This window comes from Procambarus clarkii, chromosome 35, assembly GCF_040958095.1.
Source record: "Procambarus clarkii isolate CNS0578487 chromosome 35, FALCON_Pclarkii_2.0, whole genome shotgun sequence".
NCBI classification, from domain to species: Eukaryota; Metazoa; Arthropoda; class Malacostraca; order Decapoda; family Cambaridae; genus Procambarus; species Procambarus clarkii.
In genome coordinates, this window is record NC_091184.1 from 20,855,948 (window position 1) to 20,872,454 (window position 16,507).

Consider the following 16,507-nt stretch of genomic DNA (forward strand, 5'->3'; position numbering starts at 1 on the left):
AGGAGTGACAACAAATGCTTTTTAACCCATACGATTATGATCATGGCAATAAGGTTCTAAAACAGTAGGCATTCTTCCAAAGTCAGACACTGTACTATGTTCCTCGCCCTAACCTAGTCACTCAGTATTATTCACTCATTTATCTATGTCTTGTCTATGTCTTAAAGGTTACAAGACGTACATTAGTCAATACAATTGGTGCTTAAAATGTTAAGGATCTCTTGTGAAACACGGGTATTAATAAAAAAATTTATTATGTAAAATAAATAAAAAAGGCCCAAGGGCCATGAAGTAACAAGAATGCAAGGCTGTCACAAGCTGGCATAAGTAGAGAAGACGGAAGATTCTTCATATTAAAAGACCCTGCTTCTCCAAGATGGCAGTCACACCCTGCTTGCCCTGGACAATCACCATATGGAGAAGGACTGTTTACTGTGAAGGGAAGTCCACAAATGCAATGCCAGCATGAGTCAGTCTTGAAGGGTAAACGATGATGGCACCCTCACAGTAACACAAAAGCCGAGCAAGCCCAGTGAGGAAGACCTGTTGATGGGAAGGAGGAGAATCATTAGTCACAACAAAATCCACATAGAAACAAAGGAGAGAAAAAAAATAAAGTGGATGTCTTCTTTTTGTATAGACATAATAAATATTGCCATTTGGCTATGTATTTATATGATATATAATAGAATACAGCATAAAACAAAATAAGAGGGGTGATAGGAGAAGAAAAGATTAGTGTTCAGTGAGAATCCACAAGGTCTTCTCTGAATACTCTTTATTTTCTTCAAGGCTGTGGGTCCCTACAATTGCACCAGAGGTGGTACACACCCCTATTATTATTTAAACAGGTGAGTAAAAATAGGTGAGTACACACACGGTGTTAGCAAACTTAGCCTCCAAACACACACACACACATGGTATCAGCAAGCTTAGCCTCCAAACACACACACACACATGGTATCAGCAAGCTTAGCCTCCAAATACACACATGGTATCAGCAAGCTTAGCCTCCAAATACACACATGGTATCAGCAAGCTTAGCCTCTAAACACACACACACAAATGGTATCAGCAAGCTTAGCCTCTAAACACACACACACAAATGGTATCAGCAAGCTTAGCCTCCAAACACACACACACACCGTATCAGCAAGCTTAGCCTCCAAACACACACACACACACACACACCGTATCAGCAAGCTTAGCCTCCAAACACACACACACACATGGTATCAGCAAGCTTAGCCTCCAAACACACACACACATTTCTCGGTCACTGTGCTAGGAGAAAGGGAGGCAAACCAGGCGGCCTTGGAGGAGTTCGAAATTACGAGAGAGGAGGTCAAGAGACACCTGCTGGATCTGGATGTTAGAAAGGCTGTTGGTCCAGATGGGATCTCACCATGGGTACTGAAAGAGTGTGCAGAGGCACTTTGCCTGCCACTCTCCATAGTGTATAGTAAGTCACTAGAGACGGGAGACCTACCAGAAATATGGAAGACGGCGAATGTGGTCCCAATATACAAAAAGGGCGACAGACAAGAGGCACTGAACTACAGGCCAGTGTCCTTGACTTGTATACCATGCAAGGTGATGGAGAAGATCGTGAGAAAAAACCTGGTAACACATCTGGAGAGAAGGGACTTCGTGACAAATCGCCAACATGGATTCAGGGAGGGAAAATCTTGCCTTACAGGCTTGATAGAATTCTACGATCAGGTGACACAGATTAAGCAAGAAAGAGAGGGCTGGGCGGACTGCATTTTCTTGGATTGTCGGAAAGCCTTTGACACAGTACCGCATAAGAGGCTGGTACATAAGCTGGAGAGACAGGCAGGTGTAGCTGGTAAGGTGCTCCAGTGGATAAGGGAGTATCTAAGCAATAGGAAGCAGAGAATTACGGTGAGGGGTGAGACCTCCGATTGGCGTGAAGTCACCAGTGGAGTCCCACAGGGCTCTGTACTCGGTCCTATCTTGTTTCTGATATATGTAAATGATCTCCCGGAGGGTATCGATTCATTTCTCTCAATGTTTGCGGACGATGCTAAAATTATGAGAAGGATTAAAACAGAAGAGGACTGTTTGAGGCTTCAAGAAGACCTAGACAAGCTGAAGGAATGGTCGAACAAATGGTTGTTAGAGTTTAACCCAACCAAATGTAATGTAATGAAGATAGGTGTAGGGAGCAGGAGGCCAGATACAAGGTATCATCTGGGAGAGGAAATTCTTCAGGAGTCAGAGAAGGAAAAAGACTTGGGGGTTGATATCACGCCAGACCTGTCTCCTGCAGCACATATCAAGCGGATAACATCAGCGGCATATGCCAGGCTGGCCAACATACGAACGGCATTCAGAAACTTGTGTAAAGAATCATTCAGAACTTTGTATACCACATATGTCAGGCCAATCCTGGAGTATGCAGCCCCAGTGTAATGATCTGGGGGCTCAGATCATTGGTTCTCCCTTCTCCCCTCTTTTCCCTCCCCTTCTCCCCTCCTTTCCTTTTCCCTCTCCCCTCCTTCCTTCTCCCCTCCCCTTGGCCGTCATTCGTCTCCTCTCCTCTTCCCCCCCCCCTGTCGCCCATTTGTCAAGGTCAAGAGGTTGACCTGAGGGTAGGGTGGTCGTGGATACCTTGGCTTCTCCCACTCAACTTCCCCACTCAGATATTTCCCTCTCCACCCCCTCTCATCCCTCTCTGTCCCTCTCAGCAGCGGCCTTCCCCATACCAGGCAGAGTCAAATGTCCCTACTCCTATCTTAGAGGAGACAGGCTTGAACATAAATTATCAGTTTTGTAAACATTGCTCGCAGGTGCCTGGGCTCCATAGACGCGCCTTGTCCCCCTTCTCTGTAGCTGGGGAGAGCTGACTCAATCTTCAGAAATTCATGTAGCTTTCCACGACAGATCAGTGAAGGTGATTGGCCTGAGATAAGGGCCAAGTCCTTATTGGCCCTAGAGAGCCAGACCTCAGGCCTACGTGTTAAATGGTTGGCCAGTGCCAAAATAATGGGTGGAGCCCTGGGGCTGTAGTAGATGGTGGGAGGAGTAATCCTTCCCAGCAATAGGTTGGAAAAACTAAATTTCATTAGTGTGTCTTGGGAGTGTATTAGGAACAGGGCCGCAAGCCCGTATCCTCGGGACTGAGGGCAGCCATCAACATCGTGGCCGTAGTGCGGGTATTTAAGGTAGAGTAGCACTTGAGTTTCGTGTCCTCGGTAAATATCCATTGTGCCTCTAGGGAAATAGAATAGGTGATGTGTTCAAATTGTCTTAATTTACATGTTTCATAAAATAAATTGTATAGCTTGTCCAGTGGTATTCACTTAACTCCCCTTTGATATATTTTGCTACTTTGTCATTTTTAGGTGTTGTATTGGAAGCCCCCAGGTTCTCCTACTAGTAATAGATACTAAAGTTGCCCTTGGATTCAAATAAGTAACGTAAATTACACAAACTAATTTTCCAAAATTTATTACTGAAATTCATATTACCCGGAGTCCCATGGTTACTGATTCCTTGCCTTCCTGGGGGATCGGTGATTGACACATTCAGGTATGGTTGGTCAGGAAGGTGGTGGCAGTGTAAATGTGTTTTGTTATTGTTTTGTTTAACTAATAACCCTTATCTTGTTATCTCTCGTGATCGTAATATACGCTCTCTGTTGTACAACTCTGTCTCTCTCCGTCTTTCTTCACTCAATACCCCAGCTCAACACTGTTACAGTCCAGCATGACCCCTCACTGGACGGCCACGTATATAAGAGGAATATTAAATGAGGAAGATACACCAAGGACAAGGGTTAGGGGGAGTTGTAATGATCTGGGGGCTCAGATCATTGGTTCTCCCTTCTCCCCTCTTTTCCCTCCCCTTCTCCCCTCCTTTCCTTTTCCCTCTCCCCTCCTTCCTTCTCCCCTCCCCTTGGCCGTCATTCGTCTCCTCTCCTCTTCCCCCCCCCCCTGTCGCCCATTTGTCAAGGTCAAGAGGTTGACCTGAGGGTAGGGTGGTCGTGGATACCTTGGCTTCTCCCACTCAACTTCCCCACTCAGATATTTCCCTCTCCACCCCCTCTCATCCCTCTCTGTCCCTCTCAGCAGCGGCCTTCCCCATACCAGGCAGAGTCAAATGTCCCTACTCCTATCTTAGAGGAGACAGGCTTGAACATAAATTATCAGTTTTGTAAACATTGCTCGCAGGTGCCTGGGCTCCATAGACGCGCCTTGTCCCCCTTCTCTGTAGCTGGGGAGAGCTGACTCAATCTTCAGAAATTCATGTAGCTTTCCACGACAGATCAGTGAAGGTGATTGGCCTGAGATAAGGGCCAAGTCCTTATTGGCCCTAGAGAGCCAGACCTCAGGCCTACGTGTTAAATGGTTGGCCAGTGCCAAAATAATGGGTGGAGCCCTGGGGCTGTAGTAGATGGTGGGAGGAGTAATCCTTCCCAGCAATAGGTTGGAAAAACTAAATTTCATTAGTGTGTCTTGGGAGTGTATTAGGAACAGGGCCGCAAGCCCGTATCCTCGGGACTGAGGGCAGCCATCAACATCGTGGCCGTAGTGCGGGTATTTAAGGTAGAGTAGCACTTGAGTTTCGTGTCCTCGGTAAATATCCATTGTGCCTCTAGGGAAATAGAATAGGTGATGTGTTCAAATTGTCTTAATTTACATGTTTCATAAAATAAATTGTATAGCTTGTCCAGTGGTATTCACTTAACTCCCCTTTGATATATTTTGCTACTTTGTCATTTTTAGGTGTTGTATTGGAAGCCCCCAGGTTCTCCTACTAGTAATAGATACTAAAGTTGCCCTTGGATTCAAATAAGTAACGTAAATTACACAAACTAATTTTCCAAAATTTATTACTGAAATTCATATTACCCGGAGTCCCATGGTTACTGATTCCTTGCCTTCCTGGGGGATCGGTGATTGACACATTCAGGTATGGTTGGTCAGGAAGGTGGTGGCAGTGTAAATGTGTTTTGTTATTGTTTTTTTTAACTAATAACCCTTGTCCTTGGTGTATCTTCCTCATTTAATATTCCTCTTATATACGTGGCCGTCCAGTGAGGGGTCATGCTGGACTGTAACAGTGTTGAGCTGGGGTATTGAGTGAAGAAAGACGGAGAGAGACAGAGTTGTACAACAGAGAGCGTATATTACGATCACGAGAGATAACAAGATAACAGGATTAATACTGGGGAACATTGGGTTATTACAATAGAGGCCGCGGTCATTACGACAGGGTAAGCGGTCATTACACCAGCATGGAGTCCATATCTAGTCAAGGATAAGACTAAACTGGAAAAGGTTCAAAGGTTTGCCACCAGACTAGTACCCGAGCTGAGAGGTATGAGCTACGAGGAGAGACTACGGGAATTAAACCTCACTTCGCTGGAAGACAGAAGAGTTAGGGGGGACATGATCACCACATTCAAGATTCTGAAGGGGATTGATAGGGTAGATAAAGACAGTCTATTTAACACAAGGGGAACACGCACAAGGGGACACAGGTGGAAACTGAGTGCCCAAATGAGCCACAGAGATATTAGAAAGAACTTTTTTAGTGTCAGAGTGGTTGACAAATGGAATGCATTAGGAAGTGATGTGGTGGAGGCTGACTCCATACACAGTTTCAAGTGTAGATATGACAGAGCCCGATAGGCTCATGAATCTGTACACCTGTTGATTGACGGTTGAGAGGCGGGACCAAAGAGCCAGAGCTCAACCCCCGCAAACAAAACTAGGTGAGTACAACTAGGTGAGTACACATGGTATCAGCAAGCTTAGCCTCCAAACACACACACACATGGTATCAGCAAGCTTAGCCTCCAAACACACACACACAGAAAATGGGGACATTGAAACAGTTGATAAACTTGATTTCAAGAGAGAGAGAGGTCACTATGGGGAACTTCAAAATTTTTTTAATAAGTAATTAGGCAGACTTGTTGCTAGACAGGGAAGTAAATTAAATGTATGCCAAATTTTGCAAAATATATAATGAAGGCACACAAACATTCATACCAAAACAGAGATGCAGGGCCAGAAAACAGGGTTGGTTCAACAGAAATTGAGAGAGGGCCACAGACCAAAAGAGACAAAAATGGAATGAAAGACATTGAAAAACTACAAGCAGATGTCAACAAAGTTTTCGATTGGGCAGCAGAAAATAACATGATGTTTAAAAGTGATAAATTTCAGGTATGGCAAAAATGAGGATCTGAAACATAATACAGGGTACAAAACACAATCGAATCTTCCCATAGTAGAAAAACAGCATGTCAAGGATTTGGGAATAATGATGTCCGACGATCTAATGTTTAGGGAGCATAACCAAGCAAATATTGCGTCAGCCAGAAAAATGATCGAATGGATTATGAGAACTTTCAAATCCAGGGATCCCATCACAATGGTTGTACTCTTCAAGTCACTTATGTTGTCCCGTCTCGAGTACTGCTCAGTATTCACTTCCCCCTTCAGAGCAGGAGAGATTGCTGAAATAGAGGGAATACAGAGGAACATATACGGCACGCATAGACGAGATAAAACACCTAAATTATTGGGATCGTCTCAAAGCTCTCCAAATGTACTCTCTAGAAAGGAGACGAGAGAGATACCAAATAATATACACATGGAAGATACTGGAGGGCCAGGTCCCAAATCTACACAGTAAAATAACAACGTACTGGAGTGAACGATATGGAAAAAAATGCAAGATTGAACCAGTGAAGAGCAGAGGTGCCACAGGCACAATCAGAGAGCACTGTATAAACATCAGAGGTCCGCGGTTGTTCAACGTCCTCCCAGCGACTATAAGAAATATTGCCAGAACAACCGTGGACATCTTCAGGAGAAAACTGGACTGTTTTCTAAGAGAAGTTCCGGATCAGCCGGGCTGTGGTGGGTATGTGGCCCTGCGGGCCGCTCCAAGCAACAGCCTGGTGGACCAAACTCTCACAAGTCGAGCCTGGCCTCGGGCCGGGCTTGGGGAGTAGAAGAGCAGAACCCCATCAAGCAGGTATCAACATAGAAAGAAGCCAAACCCCCAATCATACCAGCGATACAAAGATGCGAGAAACAACTATACAGCAGTAAGGGGAGAGGCAGAAAGAAATTTTTAAAAAGGGATAATGGATAAATGTAAAACAGAACTGGGCCTATTCTACAAATTCATAAACAACAAATTGCAGGTAAAGGATAATATCCAGAGGTTGAAAATAGGAAACAGATTCACATAAAATGATAATGCAATGTGTGAAACATTAAACCAAAAGTTCCAAAGTGTGTTTATACAAAATGAAATCTTAAGAGAACCAGACACAATAAGAATTTCTGAGAACCTCATAGAGCGTATAGAGGTGTCTAGAGATGAAGTGGAAAATATGCTAAAGTAGCTAAGTAAGAACAAAGCAGTTGGTCCAGATGGAGTTTCACCATGGGTTCTGAGAGAATGTGCATCTGAGCTCAGCCTTTCACTTCACCTGATCTTTCAGGAATCCCTGTGTACAGGAGTCATAGCAAACATGTGGAAAAAGGCTAACATAGTTCCAATCTACAAAAATGGTAACAGGGAAGAACCCACCCCTCTCAGTTATAGACCTGAATCATTGACAAGTGTAACAGTGAAAAGATTGAAAAAAAAAATAATAAAAACTAAATGGGTAGAACACCTGGAGAGAAATTATATAATATCACACAGACAGTATTGTTTTCGATCTGGAAGATCCTGTGTATCGAATTTACTCAGTTTCTATGATTGAGCCACAGAGATTTTAAAGGAAAAAGGTAGTTGGGTCGACTGCATCTATCTAGACATAAAAAAGGCTTTCGACAGAGTTCCACATAGAGAGGTTGTTCTGGAAACTAGAAAATTTTGGATGGGTGACAGGTAAGCTTCTAACATGGATGAACAATTTTCTGACTGATAGAAAAATGAGGGCAGTAATCAGAGGCAATCGGACTGGAGAAGTGTCACAAGTGGAGTACCACAGTACATGCACCAGAAATGTTCATTGTCTACATAAATGATCTACCAGTTGGAATACAGAATTATATAAACATATTTGCTGATGATGCTAAGATAATGGGATGGATAAGAAATTTAGATGATTGTCATGCCCTTCAAGAAAACTTGGACAAAATAAATATATGGAGCACCACTTGGCAAATGAAATTTAATGTGAATAAATGCCATGTTATGGAATGTGGAATAGAACATAGATCCCACACAACCTACAAATTATGTGAGAAATCTTTGTATAATTCTGATAAAAGAAAGAGGTCTAGGGTTGATTCTAGATAGAAAACTATCACTTGAGGCCCACATAAAGAACGTTGTGTGAGGAGCCTATGCCACGCTTTCTAACTTCAGAATTTCGTTTAAATACATGGATGGCGAAATACTAAAGAAATTGTTCACGAGTTTTGTTCGGCCAAGGCTAGAATATGCAGCGGTTGTGTGGTGCCCATATCTTAAGAAGCACATCAACAAACTGGAAAAGGTGCAAAGACATGCTACTAAGTGGCTCCCAGAACTAAAGGGCAAGAGCTATGTGGAGAGGTCAGAGGCATTATATATGCCAAAACTAGAAGACAACAAAAAGAGGTGATAAAATCACTATGTACAAAATAGTAACAGGAATTGATAAAATCGATAGGGAAGATTTCCCGAGACCTGGAACTTCAAGAACAAAAGGTCATAGATTTAAACTAACTAAACAAAGATGCCAAAGAAATATAAAAAAAATTCCCTTTCGCATACTGAGTGGTACACGGTTGGAACAAGTTAAGTGAGAAGGTGGTGGCGGCCAAGACCGTCAGTAGTTTCAAAGCATTATGTGACAAAGAGTGCTGGGTAGACGGGACACCACGAGCGTAGCTCTAATCCTGTAACTACACTTAGGTAACTACATTTGGTGTCAGCAAGCTTACCGTCGAAACACACACAAACAGCCTGCCTATTATTCAAGGCCTTCTCTGAGTACTCTCTATTTTCTTCTCTGAGGCTATGGGTCCCTAATCTTGCACCAGAGGTGGTACAACTTTTAAGTTTTTAACTACTGCACTGAGCACCTGATTTTGGCAAAGACTTCTTAGTGCAATTGTCAAGGACATAGTTCTGGTATTTTTTTGTTTATAAATATTCAGGTATAGTTAATGTCAAAATGTTTCAAAACTCAACAATTTATATTTCAAAACAAAAAAAGTAATGAAAACATTACAAAACATTAAAATATAGCCTAATTAATTAATTAATAAAATAGCACAACTCTCAGAATGTCTAAAGGTGCTTTGAGCAATGAAGTAGTTAATTTTATATATATAATATTATATATATAATATATATTTACCTGTGACTACTGCTTAGCAAAAATTTGATCTCTGTGAAAATTGGTCTCGTCATTGCTAGGAGATATTTTAAGACCATGATTTGCTGTGGATGGCACTGTAGTCTTCAAGTCATCAATCTAAAAATAGAGGTAATCTTCTAAAATGTAAATTTTGTATAAAAAAAATGCAAAAATAAATTGCAAGAATAATATGAAGTTATTATACAATTTTTTTTTAATTATTTAAATATTTGTGAGACATTATTAAGAAATGTATGAAGTACAGATTCCCTAAGACCTGATATGTATCTGCTTATGTTCCACCACATTACATTCAGGGCTGAAGAGAAAACACAACCAGTAAGGTAATGATCACTTAGGATGGACTGGGATGCTACATGTAGGTGGGGGCTAAGCTGCGTGAGGCTAGGATGCCCAGCCTGCCTTGTCTAGGCTGGGCTGGGCTAGGCAACACTAGGAAGGAGTCAACAAATCTCTGGAGTGCCTTACTTTTCCTGATATCCTTAAAAAAGCAAGAATGATGCCATTTTATAAAGGAGGCGAGACAGCAGACATAAACAATTAAAGAAAAATATCAAATCTACTTATACTTTCAAAAATATTTGATTTTTTTTTTTTACAAACATCTCTTCCTACTTTGTAAAATTCAACATGAATACAAACACACACACACATCCCTAGGAAGCAGCCCATAGCAGCTGTCTAACTCCCAGGTACTTATTTACTGTTAGGTGAACCAGATATAGAGAATAACCACAAAATGCTATCTTTATAAGAACTATCTTGTAAAGCCACTAGTACACGCAGCATTTCAGGCAGGATATATAAAATATTATATATATATATATATATATATATATATATATATATATATATATATATATATATATATATATATATATATATATATATATATATATATATATGAATACATACATACGGGACAAAGAGCCAGAGCTCAACCACCGCAAGCACAACTAGGTGAGTACACACACACACACACACACACACATTATATATATATATATATATATATATATATATATATATATATATATATATATATATATATATATATATATATATATATGAGTGTCAGACCATGGAGGAATGATTTTTTTTAATTTAATTTATATAAAAAATTATTCCTTCTGAAGATGTATTAATATATGAAAGTACTTAAGGAAATTCGTGTTTCAATTCTTCCTCCGTGGTCTGACACTGTCACATTTTTCATCAAGTGTTAATTTTTGTGATTTACACACACGTGGCATGTTTACACACACATTATTTATATTATATATATATATATATATATATATATATATATATATATATATATATATATATATATATATATATATATATATATATGTATATATATATATATATATATATATATATATATATATATATATATATATATATATATATATATATATATATATATATATATATATATATATATATATATGCAATTGACGATCACAAAACACTGATCATTTTATGCGGAAAATCCACAGAGAAATATGAAATGAGGTGAACGTTTCGGCTTTGTTAAAGCCTTTGTCAACACCAGACTGACCTAACGCAACTGATCTAACTCCCTAACTAACACAACCAAAAGGCTTAACAATCCCTGGCTTACAAAGGGAATACTTAAATCTATTAATAAAAAACATGACCTTGAGAAGAAGTATAGGTTAGGAATTGTCTCCAAAGAATTCTCAAAGAATTACTCATTATTGCTGTCTAAGATAATTAGACGAGCCAAAACTAAATACTATGAAGATAAATTTACCCAAATAAAGAGCAACATTAAACAAACTTGGAGAACAATTTCTCAAATATTGGGATCAAAGAAGTCTTTAAATAACAAACCGACTCTCCTGTCTAATAACGATGGTCAGCTTTCAGCCTCTGATTCTGCTACTGAGTTCAATAGGTTCTTCTCTTCCATTGGTTCATCCCTTGCAAATGATATTCCATCTTCCAGTACAGACATTAATGACTATCTTTCAGGTAACTCTCCACAGTCTCTGTACCTAAAGCCTATTAATTCCACTGACGTCAATGAGATAATCCTTTCCCTTAAAACCAAGTCTGGTGCCCTTGAGGAGATACCAACTTTAATTTACAAAAAAGCCTCCAGATCTTTAGCCCCTGCTATTGCTTTGCTCTTCAACAAGTCACTTGAACTCCAAACCTTCCCAGATATTCTAAAAAAAGCGAGAGTAACGCCTGTCCACAAATGTGGTAATCTCACAGATGTTAACAACTACAGACCTATATCTATCCTGCCAAACTTGTCAAAAATTTTTGAAAAACTAATCTATAAGCAGCTTTACTCATATCTAGCCAAACTCAATATACTTAGCCCTTGCCAATATGGCTTCAGACCCAAAAAAAGCACTAACGATGCACTTATTAGTATGCTTAACTCGATTCATACAGCTCTTGATAAAAATGAGTTCTCTGTTGGGTTGTTTGTGGACCTGCGTAAAGCTTTTGACACTGTCAACCACCAAAACCTTCTTCTTAAATTACATCATTATGGAGTCAGAGGACACTCCCTACAATACCTCAAATCCTACCTTACTGACAGGCTCCAATATGTTTCTGTGAATAATACAATTTCTCCCACCCTACCCATCAACATTGGTGTTCCCCAGGGCAGCATACTTGGCCCTCTCCTCTTTCTCATCTACATTAATGACCTTCCAAATGCCTCCCAACACCTCAAACCAATTCTATTTGCTGACGACACAACCTTCATTTACTCCAGTCCTGATCCCCTTGCTCTAAATGCCACAGTAAATACTGAGCTAAATAAAGTCCATCTGTGGCTAACTGCCAACAAACTCACCCTTAACATTGACAAAACCTTTTATATTCTGTTTGGCAATAAATCCTCTAATCAAATAAATCTCAAAATAAACAATACCCAAATTTGTAACAAATTAGATGGCAAATTCCTTGGCATTCTCATTGACCACAAGCTTAATTTCCAGGGACACATTCTAAACATATCAAAAAAAGTTTCAAAAACTGTGGGCATTCTTTCTAAGATCAGATATTATGTACCACGCCCTGCCCTGGTGACTCTCTATTACTCCCTTATCTATCCATATCTCAACTATGGTATTTGTGCTTGGGGCTCTACTACCCAAAATCACTTACGTCCTCTAATTACTCAACACAAAGCTGCTATTAGGACAGTATCCAATTCTGGCCCCAGACACCACTCGGTACCCCTACTTAAATCTCTGAATATGTTAGACATTAAGTCACTGCACATTCTCTCATGTGTATTATACATATATAAAACGCTAAACTATAATGCCAATCCTGATCTCAAAAGCTTCATAGAAGGTTGTATCAGAACCCATGAGCATCACACCAGAAATAAATACAGTTTTGATATTCCTAGAGTACGACTTAATCAAACTAGAAATGCTCTACAAATCAAGGGGCCCAGAATGTGGAATGACCTTCCCAACCATGTTAAAGACTGTACCTCTCTCAACCAGTTTAAGTTAAAAGCGAAGCTATACCTAATAAATTCCCTGTAACCTACCTTACCCTTCTATTGTCAACCAATGTCTGTTTTTTTTTTCTTTAAAGAGCGCTGTTTTTCGACATAATTGTATTTGTACTGCTTTTTCATCTATGTTTTCATTTCTTGTTTTCATTCTACTCATTATGCTCAATTAGTATTAAGCTTGTCATTTAAGTTTATCATGCCCGAAACGCTTTGCGTAATAGTGGCTTTAGGCATTGTATGTACTAGCTCTACCTATAAGTCAACCAATCCTTGTAAATATTTATTGTATGTATGTACCTTACCTAAATAAAATTGTATTGTATTGTATTGTTGATCTAACTGATCCCGTGGTCAGTCTGGTGTTGACAAAGGCTTTAACAAAGCCGAAACGTTCACCTCATTTCATATTTCTCTGTGGATTTTCCGCATATATATATATATATATATATATATATATATATATATATATATATATATATATATATATATATATATATGGAACTCTCAACCCTATAAGTGGAGGGTTCCTACATACTCAACCAGAGGTGGTACCCTCTATATATTAATAAAAAGGCAAGGCTATGCTAAATCTTGGCAGGGATTGGCTTGGCTAAGCTGGTCAGGGCTTGGCTAGGGTAGGAAGGACTGGTCATGTTTAAAAGCAAGGCAGGGTTAGGCTAGGCAAGACTAGGTAAGGGTATACTGGGATAGGCTTGGCTACGGTAGGCTAGGAAGAGGTAAACTAGGATAAGCAAGGCTGTGCAAGCACTATGCACAGCTAGAATGAACTATGCTAAGATGGTTTAAGCTGGGCTAGGTTAGGATAAGCTGAGTCATGCAGGGCCCCGATTGACCAGTGGAGTCTAATAGTCTAACCTTCTAGCTAGTTTGCTGACCTAAGAATGTAAATGCCTAGCCCCTAACCTGAGATATATACAAGAGTTGTTACATTCTTGTACAGCCACTAGTACGAGTAGCGTTTCGGGCAGGTCCCTAGAATACGATCCCCGCCGCGAAGAATCATTTTTTCATCCAAGTACACATTTTACTGTTGCGTTAAACAGAGGCTACAGTTAAGGAATTGCGCCCAGTAAATCCTCCCCGGCCAGGATACGAACCCATGACATAGCGCTCGCGGAACGCCAGGCGAGTGTCCTACCACTACACCACCTGCTGCAATATTATTATAAAATAAATATTACTTATTATAATCGTAAATACTAAATACCTGTTGTGTTGATTTAGGGGCGACGACGATCGTGGGATCGGATGCGAGCCACAGGTGGCCTACGCCATGCTTTCTAAGGCGTCCCTCTCATAACAAAAACAAATCCGTGCATTCATACACAAACAGAGATCCCGTGGTTATGCGAATATTTGCAGTTCTTTTACTTAAAATAATAACAATTAGATTAATAATAATTAACATAATTTTTACTCAAGATTCATAAAAATCATTAATACTATTTTAAAAAAAGATTTATAAGACATCTAAAAACAGATATACAGACTTTGTGTGATATTTATTTCAACATTATATATTAATAGAATGTTGTAACTATTATTTTTAAATATTAGGTAGTTTCCAGCCACGTATATCGCATATAAACGTTGCAAAAAGATTTTAGACTGAATTAACACATTACACATTTATGGAGTAATTAACAACAAAACAATCTTTATTTTCATTGCAGAACATATATCAGAGCATACTAGTGACTCATACATTTAAAATAGTGTGATTTTTAAACAATTCGGTTGCAAACCACGCAGAACTGCCTACCCGCCAAAGACGTAACATAAGAAATGGTATATAATTCATTATTTTAAATTACATATATAATCATTAATAATATTCGGCAGCTATCGAGGTTCTCCATAGGTAAATTCCTGTACTCTAACAAGATGCTACTTGCTGTTTAGCTGTTTAAATTCTTGGAAAATCGTAATGACCAGCGACATAAAATATAACAATGAAATAGTAGCTGGTAACTGTATCTGAACGAAAAATTAAATTCCAAATTGATTAGATGTTTTTCTAAATATAAAGATCGACCTGAAGGAATTTTATGAATTATAGACTAATTAAACAAAAAAATAGGTAATTTTACTTGAAGAACAGATACCAGAGAATAGTTAGTGAGTACATTTATATTGTATAATGGGAGAAAGCCCCTGGTAGCCGCGAATTAAAATAACCACCTACATTAATTGATAACTAGGAAATTGTATCTGGAAACTTTATCTGAACGAAAACACAATACCAATTTGTTTAGATGTTTTTCTTAATATAAAGATCAACAGTAAGGAATCTTATTCATTATGGACAAATTAACAAAAAAAAAAGATAATTTTCATTGAGGACCATATATTAGAGCATACTTAGTCACTTATATATTAAAAGTATTGTGTATTTTGAACCATTGAGGTTGTAAACAAACAGAACGGCTTACCCGAAAAGTCGTAACATAAAATGTTGCATATGTTTGCTAATTTATTATTTGATAAATGATTATTATTAATTTACGACAACTATAGAGGTTTCCCATTAGTTAAATTGCTGTAGTCTGACTAAATGCTACTACAAAACATATATAAATCCTGGGAAAGTCACAATGACCAGCGACATTAAAGCATAGAGGGTTAAATAGTAACAGGCAACTGTCGGCGAACGAAAAATTCATTTCCAAATTTATTAGATGTTTTCCTAAATATAAAGATCGATAGGCTGGAATTTTCTGGATTATGGCCTAATTAAGGCAAAAATATATATATTTTTACTTGAAGAACAAATATCAGAGCATAGTCAGTGAGTTATAGAATAATAAGAGTGTGGTATTTCATTGTATAACAAGAGATAGTCCATGGAAGCGAAAATAGACGTAGTTTTACACAAAATAACGTCAAAAAACAGCCGTAGAGTCAAACGGCAAATGTTGACGTTCTTTTTAAGAGGACAGGTTGACTATGCAAGGCCCGATTTGCCTAATAAGTCAAGTTTTCATGAATTAATTGTTTTTCGACTACCTAACCTAACCTAACTTTTTCGGCTACCTAACTAAACCTAACCTATAAAGATAGGTTAGGTAGGGTTGGTTAGGTTCGGCCATATATCTACGTTAATTTTAACTCCAATAAAAAAAATTGACCTCATACATAATGAAATGGGTAGCTTTAACATTTCATAAGAAAAAAATTAGAGAAAATATATTAATTCAGGAAAACTTGGCTTATTAGGCAAATCGGGCCTTGGCTACTAGGTACATGGCATTCTGGCTACTAGGTACGACATATATATATATATATATATATATATATATAACTGAAAACTCACACCCCAGAAGTGACTCGAACCCATACTCCCAGGAGCAGCGCAACTGGTATGTACAAGACGCCTTAATCCACTTGACCATCACGACCGGACATAATGAGGTGATAGCCGAGGCTATTTGAACCACCCCACCGCCGGCACTCGGATAGTAATCTTGGGCATAGCATTTTACCAAATCACCTCATTCTTTGGGGCACACGTGAGGAACACAAATGCGAACAAGCCTGAATGGTCCCCAGGACAATATGCAACTGAAAACTCACACCCCAGAAGTGACTCGAAC

General features: G+C 39.1%; 1 long non-coding RNA gene across 1 annotated transcript; it reads right to left on the minus strand.

Moving 5' to 3' along the window:
* Nucleotides 1–235: 235 nt before the first annotated feature.
* Nucleotides 236–14,216, minus strand: LOC138371264 (uncharacterized). Its single transcript, XR_011230371.1, has 3 exons — nt 14,122–14,216; nt 9,350–9,466; nt 236–543 (listed from the first exon to the last, which is right to left on the minus strand). It is a non-coding gene; the product is annotated as an uncharacterized lncRNA (long non-coding RNA).
* Between the last annotated feature and the right edge of the window lie 2,291 nt (nt 14,217–16,507).